The following is a 15,099-nucleotide window of genomic DNA, read 5'->3' on the forward strand; positions in this document are numbered from 1 at the left end:
TTTCATGAAAAAAGGAATATGTAGGATTGGGAGTTGCATGAATATTAATGAATGCATGATGAGCCGGAACTTACGAGGCAGAACCGAGAGTGAGTGGAGCACGAGACGTGATTAAAAACGGTTGTGTGAAAGATCCATCTTGTGGGCTGTCTTTGCTACACACCCTCCTATACCCCCTCCGAAGGGGGTCTCCGATTTGGCCAACCTCCAACCCCGTGTTGAGGTCCATAAATAGCTTATCATGGCGTTTGGTGGGCACACCTACCGGAAGTAAAATATTTATAACCACAAACTATTCAGTTAATTCTGTCAAACGTATGATTACCTTTATAAACAGTCGCTATACTACTGTTTAACACTAAACTGTAAGAAAGTTAAAGGAAACCCGACATCGTTTAGGCATTCTCTGCTTATCTTGTCCTCCATAGACTAAAGAATCTGAACCGTCTTGACTTGCTAGGCCGCATTGACCTTTGGCCAATAAAGGTATTTAAATCAGTCTTCATGCATGAATGATATATTCCATGTCCTGTCAGGTGTTTCTGACCGTGAATTTATATGTGGACTCTTTTTGGATTGTTGATAACAAACATATCTTAGGGGCGCATATGTGATTTCTCCAGGCCTGGCTTTAAAGTGTGCCTACGACATCATTGCGGCCCAATTGTGACCTTTATTTGACACATTAAACCCCCAGCTCTTCATTTTCATCTTTTCTGTTCTTCATCGACCACCTTCTCCACCACCAACTTTCGCTTTCTGCCCTTCATGTCTGGTGTCTTTGGCTTCTTTCATATTCAGCATGTGGCTGAGTAGCATCATTTGCTGGAGGTGCAGCTGTGCCGCTGAAACAGTGCCCTCTGTTGGTTAGAGCAAGGGTTTGGAATTTGCCCAGGGTCCTGGTGATAGCTTGGCCACTCTTCGCGAAAGACGTTGTGAGAACTTTAACATTCACCAACAATGCCGGCAGACGAGACGCCGAGTTTAACGTCCATCTCTGATTGATGAATCACCCTGTCTGTGAAACACCGAGATGACAGCTCATAGCTGAGTCGGGATTCAAACCCAGGATAGACAGCTTAGAGGTGAGTGTGCGTACCTCCAGAGTCGAGGCCATGCTGTCAACCCTGACAACCAACAAATGCGGGCAGATAGGACGCTCAGTTTAACGTCTATCTGAGGGACGACAGACACATTTATGCATCACCTGCCTGCAAGACACTAGTATGGGAGTTTAGAGCCGGTCCAAGATTCAAACTCGAGCAAGACAGCTCAGAGGCGAATGTGTGTACCCCTAAGTTATTCTGCTAGCCCCTTTGTCTCCCAATTCCCTTTGATCCAGTTTAAGAATGCTGCGCCCTCTGTCGTTTCGCTTCTCTATGAGCCTTGAAATGTGTTTGTTGAAAAAACCAGCAACTGAAAAGAAAACACATAAAAAGGTATTCTTTTCAATGACCAACAACAGCCGTTTAGTGTTATAAACTGATTAACAACAGCCGTTTAGTGTCATAAACTAATGAACAACGGCCGTTTAGTGTTATAAACTGATTAACAACAGCCCTTTCGTGTTATAAACTGATTAACAACAGCCGTTTAGAGTTATAAACTGATTAACAACAGCCGTTTAATGTTATAAACTGATTAACAACAGCCCTTTCGTGTTATAAACTGATTAACAACAGCCGTTTAGTGTTATAAACTGATTAAAAACATCCGTTTAGTGTCATAAACTGATTAACAACAGCCGTTTAGTGTCATAAACTAATTAACAACAGCCGTTTAGTGTCATAAACTAATTAACAACAGCCGTTTAGTGTTATAAACTGATTAACAACAGCCGTTTAGTGTTATAAACTGATTAGCAACAGGCGTTTAGTGTCATAAACTGATTAACAACAGCCGTTTAGTGTTATAAACTGATTAACAACAGGAGTTTAGTGTCATAAACTGATTAACAACAGGCGTTTAGTGTCATAAACTGATTAACAACAGGCGTTTAGTGTCATAAACTGATTAACAACAGCCATTTAGTGTTATAAACTGATTAACAACAGCCGTTTAGTGTTATAAACTGATTAACAACAGCCGTTTGGTGTTATAAACTGATTAACAACAGCACTATAGTGTTATAAACTGATTAACAACAGCCGTTAAGTGTTATAAACTGATTAACAACAGCCGTTTAGTGTCATAAACTGATTAACAACAGCCGTTTAGTGTCATAAAATGATTAACAACAGCCGTTTAGTGTCATAAACTGATTAACAACAGCCGTTTTGTGTCATAAACTGATGAACAACAGCCGTTTAGTGTCAAACTGATGAAAAACAGCCGTTTAGTGTCATAAACTGATTAACAACAGCCGTTTAGTGTCATAAACTGATTAACAACAGCCGTTTAGTGTTATAAACTGATGAACAACAGCCACCGTTTAGTGTCATAAACTGATTAACAACAGCCCTTTCGTGTTATAAACTGATTAACAACAGCCGTTTAGTGTTATAAACTGATTAACAACAGCCATTTAGTGGTATAAACTGATTAACAACAGCCATTTAGTGTTATAAACTGATTAACAACAGCCATTTAGTGTTATAAACTGATTAACAACAGTCGTTTAGTGTTATAAACTCATTAACAACAGCCGTTTAGTGTTATAAACTCATTAACAACAGCCGTTTAGTGTCATAAACTCATTAACAACAGCCGCCGTTTAGTGTTATAAACTGATTAACAACAGCCGTTTCATGTCATAAACTGATTAACAACAGCCGTTTCATGTCATAAACTGATTAACAACAGCCGTTTAGTGTCATAAACTGATTAACAACAGCCGTTTAGTGTCATAAACTGATTAACAACAGCCGTTTAGTGTTATAAACTGATTAACAACAGCTGCCGTTTAGTGTTATAAACTGATTAACAACAGCCATTTAGTGTCATAAACTCATTAACAACAGCCGTTTAGTGTTATAAACTCATTAACAACAGCCGTTTAGTGTTATAAACTCATTAACAGCCGTTTAGTGTTATAAACTCATTAACAACAGCCGTTTAGTGTCATAAACTGATTAACAACAGCCGTTTAGTGTCATAAACTGATTAACAACAGCCGTTTAGTGTTATATACTGATTAACAACAGCCATTTAGTGTTTTAGCTGATTAACAACAGCCGTTTTGTGGTATTACTGATTAACAGCAACCGTTTAGTGTTATTAACTGGTCAACATCAACCATTTAGTGGTATTAACTGATCAACTAGCAAATACCATCTGCTTGATAACTTAAAACCAACATCACCCAGACACATCCGGAGCCAACCTGTGCAGAGTCAAACACCACCCAGACACATTTGGAACCAAGCTGTCCAGAGACAAACACAGCCTGGACACGTCCAGAGACAAACACAGCCCAGACGCATCCAGAGACAAACACCGCCTGGACGCGTACAGAGACAAACACCGCCCCAAAGCGTGCAGAGAGAAACACAACCCGACCACGTCCAGAGACGAACTCCCGTCTTGAGACAATCATTGCCTGGACACATCCAGAGACAAACTCCGCCAGACGCATCCAGAGTCAAGCTGGCTGGAGATAAACACTGCTCGGATGCGTCCAGAGACAAACTCCAGTCTGGACATAAACACCGCGCGGACACGTCCGGAGAGAAACACTGCCTGGACTCATCCGGAGATAAAAACCGTCCAGACATAACCACTGTCTGGATATGTCCAGAGACAGAGAGAGATGGAGACAAGGGGGGGGGAGAGTGACAGAGGTGTGGGAGGAAGGTGCTGCACAGTATTGGGAGGGGCTAGAGCATGGATGGGACAAAGACACACAGAGAGATATATATATATATATATATGTATATATATATATATATATATATATATATATATATATATATATATATATATATATATATATATATATATATATATATATATATATATATATATATATATATATATATGGGTAGGGGAGTTCGCAAAGAGAATATGTAATGCTTTATGAACACGCATACACACACACGCACGTGCACGCACGCACACACACACGCTTGGCTGATATCGCTATTTTTTGGGAAACGGCACTTTGGAGTCACTGTGATTACCGACTACAGTACACAACACAGAAACCTTGAGTTGCTTTCACCGAAAAACAACGTTACATTTATATAGACGTTTCAGGGATATGTTCACAAACATTGATCTTTATAAACAGCTGCGTGTGACAGTGGAAAAAAAAAATTTGGCTGGGTAATTTAGAAAACATGAATACGGAAAATGGCTCAGAAATTGGGTGTTATTTCCCCACAACTCGCTCAGGATGATGGAGCATGAACCACTCGCTCAGGATGATGGAGCATGAACCACTTGCTCAGGATGATGGAGCACGAACCACTCGCTTAGGATGACGGAGCACGAATCACTCACTCAGGATGATGGAGCATGAACCACTCGCTCAGGATGATGGAGCACGAACCACTCGCTCAGGATGACGGAGCACGAATCACTTGCTCATAAAGACGGAGCACAAATCACTCGCTCAGGGTGACGGAGCACGAATCACTCACTCAGGGTGACGGAGCACGAATCACTCGCTCAGGATGACAGAGCATGAACCACTCGCTCAGGGTGATGGAGCATGAACCACTCACTCAGGATGACAGAGCACGAACCATTCGCTCAGGATGACGGAGCATGAAGCACTCACTCAGGGTGATGTTGTTATTAATTAAGTAATGAATGACATGGTAATTTATAATATTAACTTATGAACAATATCTGTTTCGTGTTAACTGATTAAAAACAGCCATTTAGTGTCATTTTCTGATTATCAACATCTGTTTCGTGTTTTTAATTGATCATCAACATCTGTTTCGTGTTTTTAATTGATTGACAACAGCTGTTTGGTGTGTTTGATGCTAAGTTCGAAATTTGTTAATTTTACTTTGGGGTAAGTGGGCCCTCCAATGTTTTCAAAATAATCTCGAGCCTCCAGCAGTTTTATACTGACTGGTCACCTGTATTGTCAATTAATTGTTTGTCCCTTCCTCACACACTGGGAGACGGGTTTTGCAATCACCTACTGTGTGTGCGTGCATCTGTCCAGGACGTAAGTTTGTTTTTGTGTTTTTTTTTTTTAACCATTTGAGCTTTTGTAACGAAATTTTCAACAAACCTTCATGATGAGTAAATGGAGAAGGCAAATTAATAATTTGGTCAAAAGAAGTCACATAACATCGTCAATTTTCACCCAATTAACCTGAAATTGTAAGAATTTGCATTTTGGGTCACTGAATCAGTTCACCATTCAGAAGCCCGATTGCTTTTTTGAGATCAAAAGGTCAAACGTCAAGGTTACATAAAATATCAATGTCAGTGACCCAATATGACCCATTTCATCGAATGTAACCTGTGTTCTGTGAAGGAGGTCAAAGGACAAAGTCACAAAATTGTCAACTTTCATTCGATTGACTTGAAATTTAAAAAGGATTTACATATTTGATCATTTGCTTCAACCACCAATCTAGAATATACCTGTCAAGTTTGGGTCGGTTCTGTTCACTAATAACCGAGAAATAACAATTTTAATAAAATGGGCCGAAATCACACTTTGGGCTCGGTTAATCCCTGCGCATATGTGTCTAGCAGTAGATGTCTGTCAATTTTCATCGAATTCTGTTCACGAATAATGAAGAAATAGACGTTCAAATGAACTGTACACATGAAAAGAGGGAACGGGAACGACATTCGACCCTACAGGGTGGAAGACCCCACGGGGTGGAAGACCCCACGGGGTGGAAGACCCCACGGGGTAAAAACGTTTTGGGCCCGATATGTTCGATTGGATCAGGCACTGTGTGGCAGAGGTATCACTCTACCGAGGGTCTTTCTGGTTGGATTTGTTTTCGTCATATTGAGCAAACGAAAAAAGGGGTCCAACTACAAAGCGGATGCGCTTTGCATTTTCAAATGCTTTCTAGTTCTCTTTTAAACGAGTGAACATCTGTTCTGAAATCGTCTCACTTGATGAAGCAATATATATCTGTTTGTTTAATCAATGGAGATTTCCCTTTTTCATCTTCAATTTGGCATTTTTTGTTTAAAGTGTAAAAGTCAATCCTCATGTCACACAGCAGGGAATCACACACAATGTTCAAACAACATGGAATCACACACAATGTTCACACAACAAGGAATCACACACAATGTTCACACACCAGGGAATCACACACAATGTTCAAACAACATGGAATCACACACAATGTCCACACAACAAGGAATCACACACAATGTCCACACAACAAGGAATCACACACAATGTTCTCACAACAAGGAATCACACACAATATTCACACAACAAGGAATCACACACAATGTTCACACAACAGGGAATCACACACAATGTTCACACAACATGGAATCACACACGATGTTCACACAACATGGAATCACACACAATGTCCACACAACAAGGAATCACACACAATGTTCTCACAACAAGGAATCACACACAATGTTCACACAATAAGGAATCACACACAATGTTCTCACAACAAGGAATCACACACAATGTTCACACAACAAGGAATCACACACAATGTTCACACAACAAGTAATCACACACAATGTTCACACAACATGGAATCACACACAATGTTCACACAACAAGGAATCACACACAATGTTCACACAACAAGGAATCACACACAATGTTCACACAACATGGAATCATACACAATGTTCACACAACAAGGAATCACACACAATGTTCACACAACAAGGAATCACACACAATGTTCACACAACAAGGAATCACACACAATGTTCACACAACAAGTAATCACACACAATGTTCTCACAACATGGAATCACACACGATGTTCACACAACAAGGAATCACACACAATGTTCACACAACAAGGAATCACACACAATGTTCACACAACAAGGAATCATACACAATGTTCACACAACAGGGAATCACACACAATGTTCACACAACAGGGAATCACACACAATGTTCACACAACAGGGAATCACACACAATGTTCACACAACAGGGAATCACACACAATGTTCACACAACAGGGAATCACACACAATGTTCACACAACAGGGAATCACACACAATGTTCACACAACAGGGAATCACACACAATGTTCACACAACAGGGAATCACACACAATGTTCACACAACAGGGAATCACACACAATGTTCACACAACATGGAATCACACACAATGTTCACACAACAGGGAATCACACACAATGTTCACACAACATGGAATCACACACGATGTTCACACAACAGGGAATCACACACAATGTTCACACAACATGGAATCACACACAATGTTCACACAACAAGGAATCACACACAATGTTCACACAACAAGGAATCACACACAATGTTCACACAACAGGGAATCACACACAATGTTCACACAACATGGAATCACACACAATGTTCACACAACAGGGAATCACACACAATGTTCACACAACAAGGAATCACACACAATGTTCACACAACAGGGAATCACACACAATGTTCACACAACAAGGAATCACACACAATGTTCACACAACAGGGAATCACACACAATGTTCACACAACAAGGAATCACACACAATGTTCACACAACAGGGAATCACACACAATGTTCACACAACATGGAATCACACACAATGTTCACACAACAGGGAATCACACACAATGTTCACACAACAAGGAATCACACACAATGTTCACACAACAGGGAATCACACACAATGTTCACACAACAGGGAATCACACACAATGTTCACACAACAAGGAATCACACACAATGTTCACACAACAAGGAATCACACACAATGTTCACACAACAGGGAATCACACACAATGTTCACACAACATGGAATCACACACAATGTTCACACAACAGGGAATCACACACAATGTTCACACAACAAGGAATCACACACAATGTTCACACAACAGGGAATCACACACAATGTTCACACAACAAGGAATCACACACAATGTTCACACAACAGGGAATCACACACAATGTTCACACAACAGGGAATCACACACAATGTTCACACAACAAGGAATCACACACAATGTTCACACAACAGGGAATCACACACAATGTTCACACAACAAGTAATCACACACAATGTTCTCACAACAAGGAATCACACACAATGTTCACACAACAAGGAATCACACACAATGTTCACACAACAAGTAATCACACACAATGTTCACACAACAAGTAATCACACACAATGTTCTCACAACAAGTAATCACACACAATGTTCACACAACATGGAATCACACACAATGTTCACACAACAAGGAATCACACACAATGTTCACACAACATGGAATCACACACAATGTTCACACAACAAGGAATCACACATAATGTTCCCACAACAAGGAATCACACACAATGTTCACACAACAAGTAATCACACACAATGTTCACACAACATGGAATCACACACAATGTTCACACAACAAGGAATCACACATAATGTTCCCACAACAAGGAATCACACACAATGTTCACACAACAAGGAATCACACACAATGTTCTCACAACAAGGAATCACACACAATGTTCTCACAACATGGAATCACACACAATGTTCACACAACATGGAATCACACACAATGTTCACACAACATGGAATCACACACAATGTTCCCACAACAAGGAATCACACACAATGTTCACACAACTCCTTCACTTCTTCTGATGTCGGCTCTCATGCCGAACCCAGTTGACATTGATCCTCCTCCTCCTCCAGTGCTCTCAATCGAGCATTGTTGTGCACAGTTGCTCCGTCTCCAGGCCCGTGTCCTTCATCAACATGTTCATGTTGTTGAGACATGATCTGTCCACTTCAGCCTTCCATGTTTCAGTGTCCAGAATATGAGAATGGAAACAGGTTCGCTTTTGCGGCGGTAGCAATCCCCAACAATCCTGAGACTTCTCATTTTTACCAACAGCCACGGAAGACAACCATGTCGCTCTTCATTTGTCCCATGTTCAGATCAATGGACATTGAAAGTTGAACGAAGGAGTCGGGTACAGCATCCATCAATTCCCTTGTCACGCGCCGCGGTCAGGGTCCACGCTTCGCCTCCATGAAGCAGGACCGACTCAACTGTTGCCATGAACAGTCCCTTATACACTGAGTGTCCACTTCCATATTCTTGAAAGTTTGTTGCAAGCTCAACATGCGCCATCTTTCCTTTGCTTGATATCCCGAGCAGTTGTGTGAACCCAGGAATCAAGATACTTGAACTGCCTCGTGTTTGATTCCACCTTCTGATATGATTGAGACCTCTCTCGACTCGTTGAATGCCATCACTATCTAACTAGTGCTCGTTTCGACTCTTGAGAAGTTGGAAAGATGTGCTATTGAAGAAGGGTTAACGGGGATAGAAAAGATTATGGTTTTGGGTGGAGGAATGATCTGAAATGGTGGTAAACATTAGTGGGGATAATGGGATTGAAGAGAATGTTGAACTTCATTCCACAGGTGAGAAAATAGATGAACGAACGATGGCGGTTGTTGGCAGACCTTAATCGCCCTGCCAAAACCTGGAGGGGAAGAACGAAAAGAGCAGAGGATGCAAGACCAGAGAGGATGTGGTGGAAGACAGAAAGACCCTCAACCTGTCTGCGATGTGAAAGACAAGTGCACCACCGACTCGGTTCTTGTGTTTGCTCGATAAGGGACTTCAAAATGACGTGTTAATGCTCGATGAGGCCTTCCGCGCATGCGTTGTGTGTTGGCTTTCAGTGACTCGGTTCTGCTCGCTGGGGACTTTGAACCTACCATTGCGAGCAAGAAATCTGTAATTCAAATCCTTTTTTAAACAAAATTTTCAGCATTTAAAGAAAGATTGGCAAATTCAAAATGGCTAAGCATAATATTGTTGTGTTCGTGGATGCAAGGCGGACTCACGAGAACTATCCGTGGATGGGAGGTGTCGAGTTCCGTACCATTTCCTGTTAATACAAGTGAGCTGCGGTGGTGAATAGCACACACAAACACAAACATTTCTCCTTTCACCAATAGATGAAAAATTTGGTATAATTTCTCTTATGGCCCCAGAACCAAACAAAAAATCGATTGAAAACAGCCCTCACAGCTCCCACTCCAACATGATTGGTAGTAAACATTTTAAAAGTTGATTTAAACTTACCCTGTGCATTCACAAGCCCCAGATATGATCTTCCCATCGCTGCTAAGAAGCACCCAAACCAGATACGGCGTCTCCCTCGGGGAAGTTTTCCCGGTACATCTCACTCCCACGTAAATAATAGCTGGCGAAAGATTTGTGTATTTTGACGTCGTGAAGAGTTGATTACCGTTACTTGGTAATGACGCACAGCATAGTCTTTCCAATTGCAGACGTCCATTAAATAAATCAACAAACATGCAATGATCACAGGAGGCACTCACGCAAGGTTCAAAGACCATTTGCTGGTGGTGATCCACCAGGGGTTTTGATAGAACACACCTATCTACGATCCCTCGGGCTTTGCACCGGCCCACATTGTCTCGATTTTGCAGTTCGGAAAGATACAAGACCTCAGTCCTTTCGGCCCTGAGAAAGGTCTCCAAGTCTTTCATTGTGCGGAGGCACAACCATTTCTCTGATGCACTTTTCCAAGTATTGTCGGATTATTTTAGAAATGTTGCACAAGTTTAAGTCTCAAGTCATAACTGTGATTGAAATCGGAATTCAGACATGCAACATCATGGTTGTATGACGGATTTCCTTGCAGATTCTGCCACCAAATGACTCTGGAGAACTATAGCCATGCGTCATACAAAGGACGCTGTCATCAATGACGACTCCATCTATCTCTCTCTTTCTCTCTCTCTCTCTCTCTCTCTCTCTCTCTCTCTCTCTCTCTCTCTCTCTCTCTCTCTCTCTCTCTCTCTCTCTCTCTCTCTCTCTCTCTCTCTCTCTCTCTCTCTCTCTCTCTCTCTCTCTCTCTCTCTCTCTCTCTCTCTCTCTCTCTCTCTCTCTCTCTCTCTCTCTCTCTCTCTCTCTCTCTCTCTTTCTCTCTTTCTCTCTTTCTCTCTTTCTCTCTTTCTCTCTTTCTCTCTTTCTCTCTTTCTCTCTTTCTCTCTTTCTCTCTCTTAGACAACATGGACCAACTTTTAATCACTCATCCCAACTCTCGCTTCTTTAGTTGTGGTGATTTGAGTTGTCACCGTGCAACTTGACTGGATGTTAGTCCCTCTCTCATCAGCCATGTCACTTCAGTAAAGGGATTCTGTGACTCCATGGAACCGACGCATTTTGTGAACTTTCCAACCAAGATTTCTCCACCATTTTGGACTTGGTGATGACTAACTTTCCCGCAACTGTCTCCTGCTCATCCTCTGATTCAATTAGTTCATCTGATCATGTGCTTGTGAGAATCAACATTTCTCTGGCTATTCTCAGAGAACTGCCTCAATGACGGTGAGTCTAGCAGTTCACTCAAGTAGATTGGCAGGGACTGCGAGCAGCCTTCTCTTTTCAGGACTGGTCTTCCATATCTACTGGTCCTGATGTTAACTCAGCCTGGAAATTCTTCCACAGAAAAACTCTCTCTCTCTCTCTCTCTCTCTCTCTCTCTCTCTCTCTCTCTCTCTCTCTCTCTCTCTCTCTCTCTCTCTCTCTCTCTCTCTCTCTCTCTCTCTCTCTCTCTCTCTCTCTCTCTCTCTCTCTCTCTCTCTCTCTCTCTCTCTCTCTCTCTCTCTCTCTCTCTCTCTCTCTCTCTCTCTCTCTCTCTCTCTCTCTCTCTCTCTCTCTCTCTCTCTCTCTCTCTCTCTCTCTCTGATTCATACCTTCATTTTCCGCCTCTTCTTCCCACCCATGGTACACTGAATCCTGTGGTGCAGTAGTTGCTATAAAATAACTTGCCTTCTCCTCCTGGAAGGAAAATCTGATTGAAGGCAATCTCAGATCATTCCACAAAACCTGAAATGTGTGTCCACTCTCAGGAGAGCCAGAAATCAATATCTGTCCAACCTCAAGAATGAACTTTCAAACTTGTCTCCCTCCTATAAAACCTGGTGGCACCTTGTTAAATATATCTCTGGTGTTCGCTCCACTTCCATCCCTTCCCTCTTCAAATAGCACCACAGCCAACTCTGCTCATGAGAAGTCCGAATGCCTCAATTCTGTGTTTTCTTCAAAATCTTGTGTCCCCAACTTCATTCTCTGTATCCAATCTACCCAGTCACACCCAACTGCTATTGGAGTTTGCTTTATGTCCCTGAGATTGGGAGAAGTTTGTCAACTCTGATTCTGCAACTGGACCTGATGGCATCAACGAGCATGTCCGATAAACCTGCTCAGCTGCTTTTGCACATGATCTTTCTGCTCTATTCACCCTATCATTTGCACTCAGTCATCTTCCATTTGCATGAAAGTCAGCCAACATCATCGCATAACATAAACAACATGCAACAACCGATCCCTTTGACTACAGACCTCTTGCTTCCTTCTAATCATCATTGCAGTTGACATCAAATCATTCCTTTTCTCCAATGGCCTATTCTCAGATCATCAAGTCAGATTCAGACCTGGTCACTCATACCTGGGACATGCTGCTTCCACTCTCCCAACAATGGATGGAGGCCCTCAATGTCAGGCGTGAGATCAGGGCCGTCTCTCTGGACATATCTTGTGTTTTTGATACAGTCTGGCATCCCGCCTTGCTCTCCAAACCCTCTGCCTATGGCATCCAAGGTCAACTCCATACATGAATTATTATTGACTTATTATACTGTCGTAGCCAACATGTGGCTCTCAATGGAATCCTTTCATCTCCTCTCCCTGTCAAGCCTGAAGTCCACCAAGGCAATGTTCTTGGCCCAGTCCTCTTGCTGATCTTCATCAATGATCTCTCCCACTCCCTGGGAAATCCTCTTTGTCGATTTGCTGATGATTCCATCCTCTGCTGTGACATCCCTCATCCTTCAGACAGGCAGGCTGCAGCTTCTTACCGCTCTTCAGACCTTGACAAAATCACAAGCTGGTCAAACACTTCGAATATGTCTTTCAATCCTGACAAATCTCACACTCTATCTCTCTGAAAGCACCACCTGGCAAACCCTCCTATCTACTTTCTTAACAATCTTCTTGAGGAAGTTCAGTCATCCGAACTTCTGGGTCTCACCAGCAGCCATGACCTTTCTTGGGCAAACAACATTTTACAGTTAGCCTCCAAAGCCAGTCGCCAACTGGGCATCCTTTGTCTTGCAAAGTCCTTTCTTGGCAGACCTGAACTATCCACCTCCAAGGTCTTCATCTGCAGCTTGGAATACTGCTCTCCCCTTTGGTCTGGCACCCATACCTCACACCATGCTCAAATTGATGCCGTGGAAACAGAGGCCTTCAAGATCATTGGAATCTCCCACAATGAAGCTGAGTCTATGGGCCTATCACTTTCACATGGCACACCGGTCGGTGGTCTGTCTTGTACCACCTCCTTTCTGGACTAGCACCCTCTGCTGTTTCGGTGCTCCCCTTCCACCAGATTTCTGCAGGGTGCATGCGGTCTGCTTGCAGCCCCCTTCTCGTTAAATTCCGAAAATATAGGATCAATGATCACCTCTACTCATTTGTTCTTCTTTGTCCCCACCTGTGAAACCAACCTTCACATTCTCTTCAATCTCATTCTTCCCTCCAGGTCTTTTGTTGACCACCATGTCAGATCATCCCCAATCCAAAACTATGGTCTTTTCTACCCCCATTAACTCACCCCAACCCCCCCCCCACAAGCCTACCTCTTTCCAAGTATCCAGGTTTTTATTTCCTTCCTGAGCATTTGCTTCTTTATCCATCTTGCTCACCCTCTCATTCTTCCCCACATTCTCTCTTTCTCCAAGTCTACAAGCTTCTATTTTGTTCTTCATCCCTGCAATTGGTGTGTTTCCCTTCTCTCTTTCTCCTGTTCCTTTTGTTGTGCTACTTCCTGATCTGTTCTCTGTCCTAGCTCCTCCACAAGCCTCAATTTTTTTTATCCCCCAAAAAGGAAAATGGAACAGTCCCACATTGCCAAAACAGTTCCAAGATCGAAAAAAAGGATTTTCAGATTCCATAAAACCATGTGCATGTTCAAGCATTTCATATCATGTCCAGCTTCATTGAAAAGTGGAAGAAAGGATGATGTGCTGAAATGAAATGCTTGAACATGCAAACAGTTAACTAATCTGAAAATGTGTTGTTCAAAATCCAGGAAGTGATTATTGGGGTTGGCTCATTGGTGTTGGCATCTGAGCCTCCAGTTCTGGATGGAGAGAACCCGGCTTCAAATCCCATATACTGCACATGTATGTCAAAAACTCGAACGTGTGTTTCCACTCTCAGGAGAGTGAGAGAGGAAGCATCAGTTCAACCTCAAGGTTGAACTATCTAATTTGCTTCCTTCCTACAAAACCTGGTGACAACCCTTGTTAGGAACCACAGCCGACTCTGCTCGTGAGAAGGTCGAATGCCTCAATTCTGTGTTTCCCACCAAATCTTGTGCCCCCAACCCCTCATTCTTGGTACCCACACCGCCCTGTTGTACCCGACTGTTCCTAGACTCTGTCTTTTGAACATGAGAAAGTGGAAAAGTTTGTCAACGCTGGACTCTATTTCGGTAACTGGACCGGATGGCATCAGCTCACGTCCTAAAAACCTGCTCTGCTGCTCTTCCACAGCCTCTCTCTGCTATTTTCATGTTATCATTTGCACCAGGTCATCTTCCATCTGCTCGGAAGTCAGCCATCACTGCATGACATTAAAAAGTCCAAAAACTGATCTGCTTAAGTACAGACCTGTCAGGTCACTTCCAATCATCAGCAAGGTCATGGAATCTATCACGGTTGATATGAAATCCTTCCTTTTCTCCAATAACCTCATCTCAGATCACAGGTTGACAGGATAGCTGAGAGGTATGCACACTCACCTCTAAGCAGTCTAGCCTGGGTTTGAATCCCTACCCAGGTATAAACTGTCATCCCGATGTTTCGCAGGAAAGGTGATTCATCAATGCGTGTGCCATCTCTCGGATGGACGTTAAAC

This window comes from Eptatretus burgeri, chromosome 5, assembly GCF_056783735.1.
Source record: "Eptatretus burgeri isolate ZD-2024b chromosome 5, Ebu_testis_v1, whole genome shotgun sequence".
In the NCBI taxonomy this organism is placed as follows: Eukaryota; Metazoa; Chordata; class Myxini; order Myxiniformes; family Myxinidae; genus Eptatretus; species Eptatretus burgeri.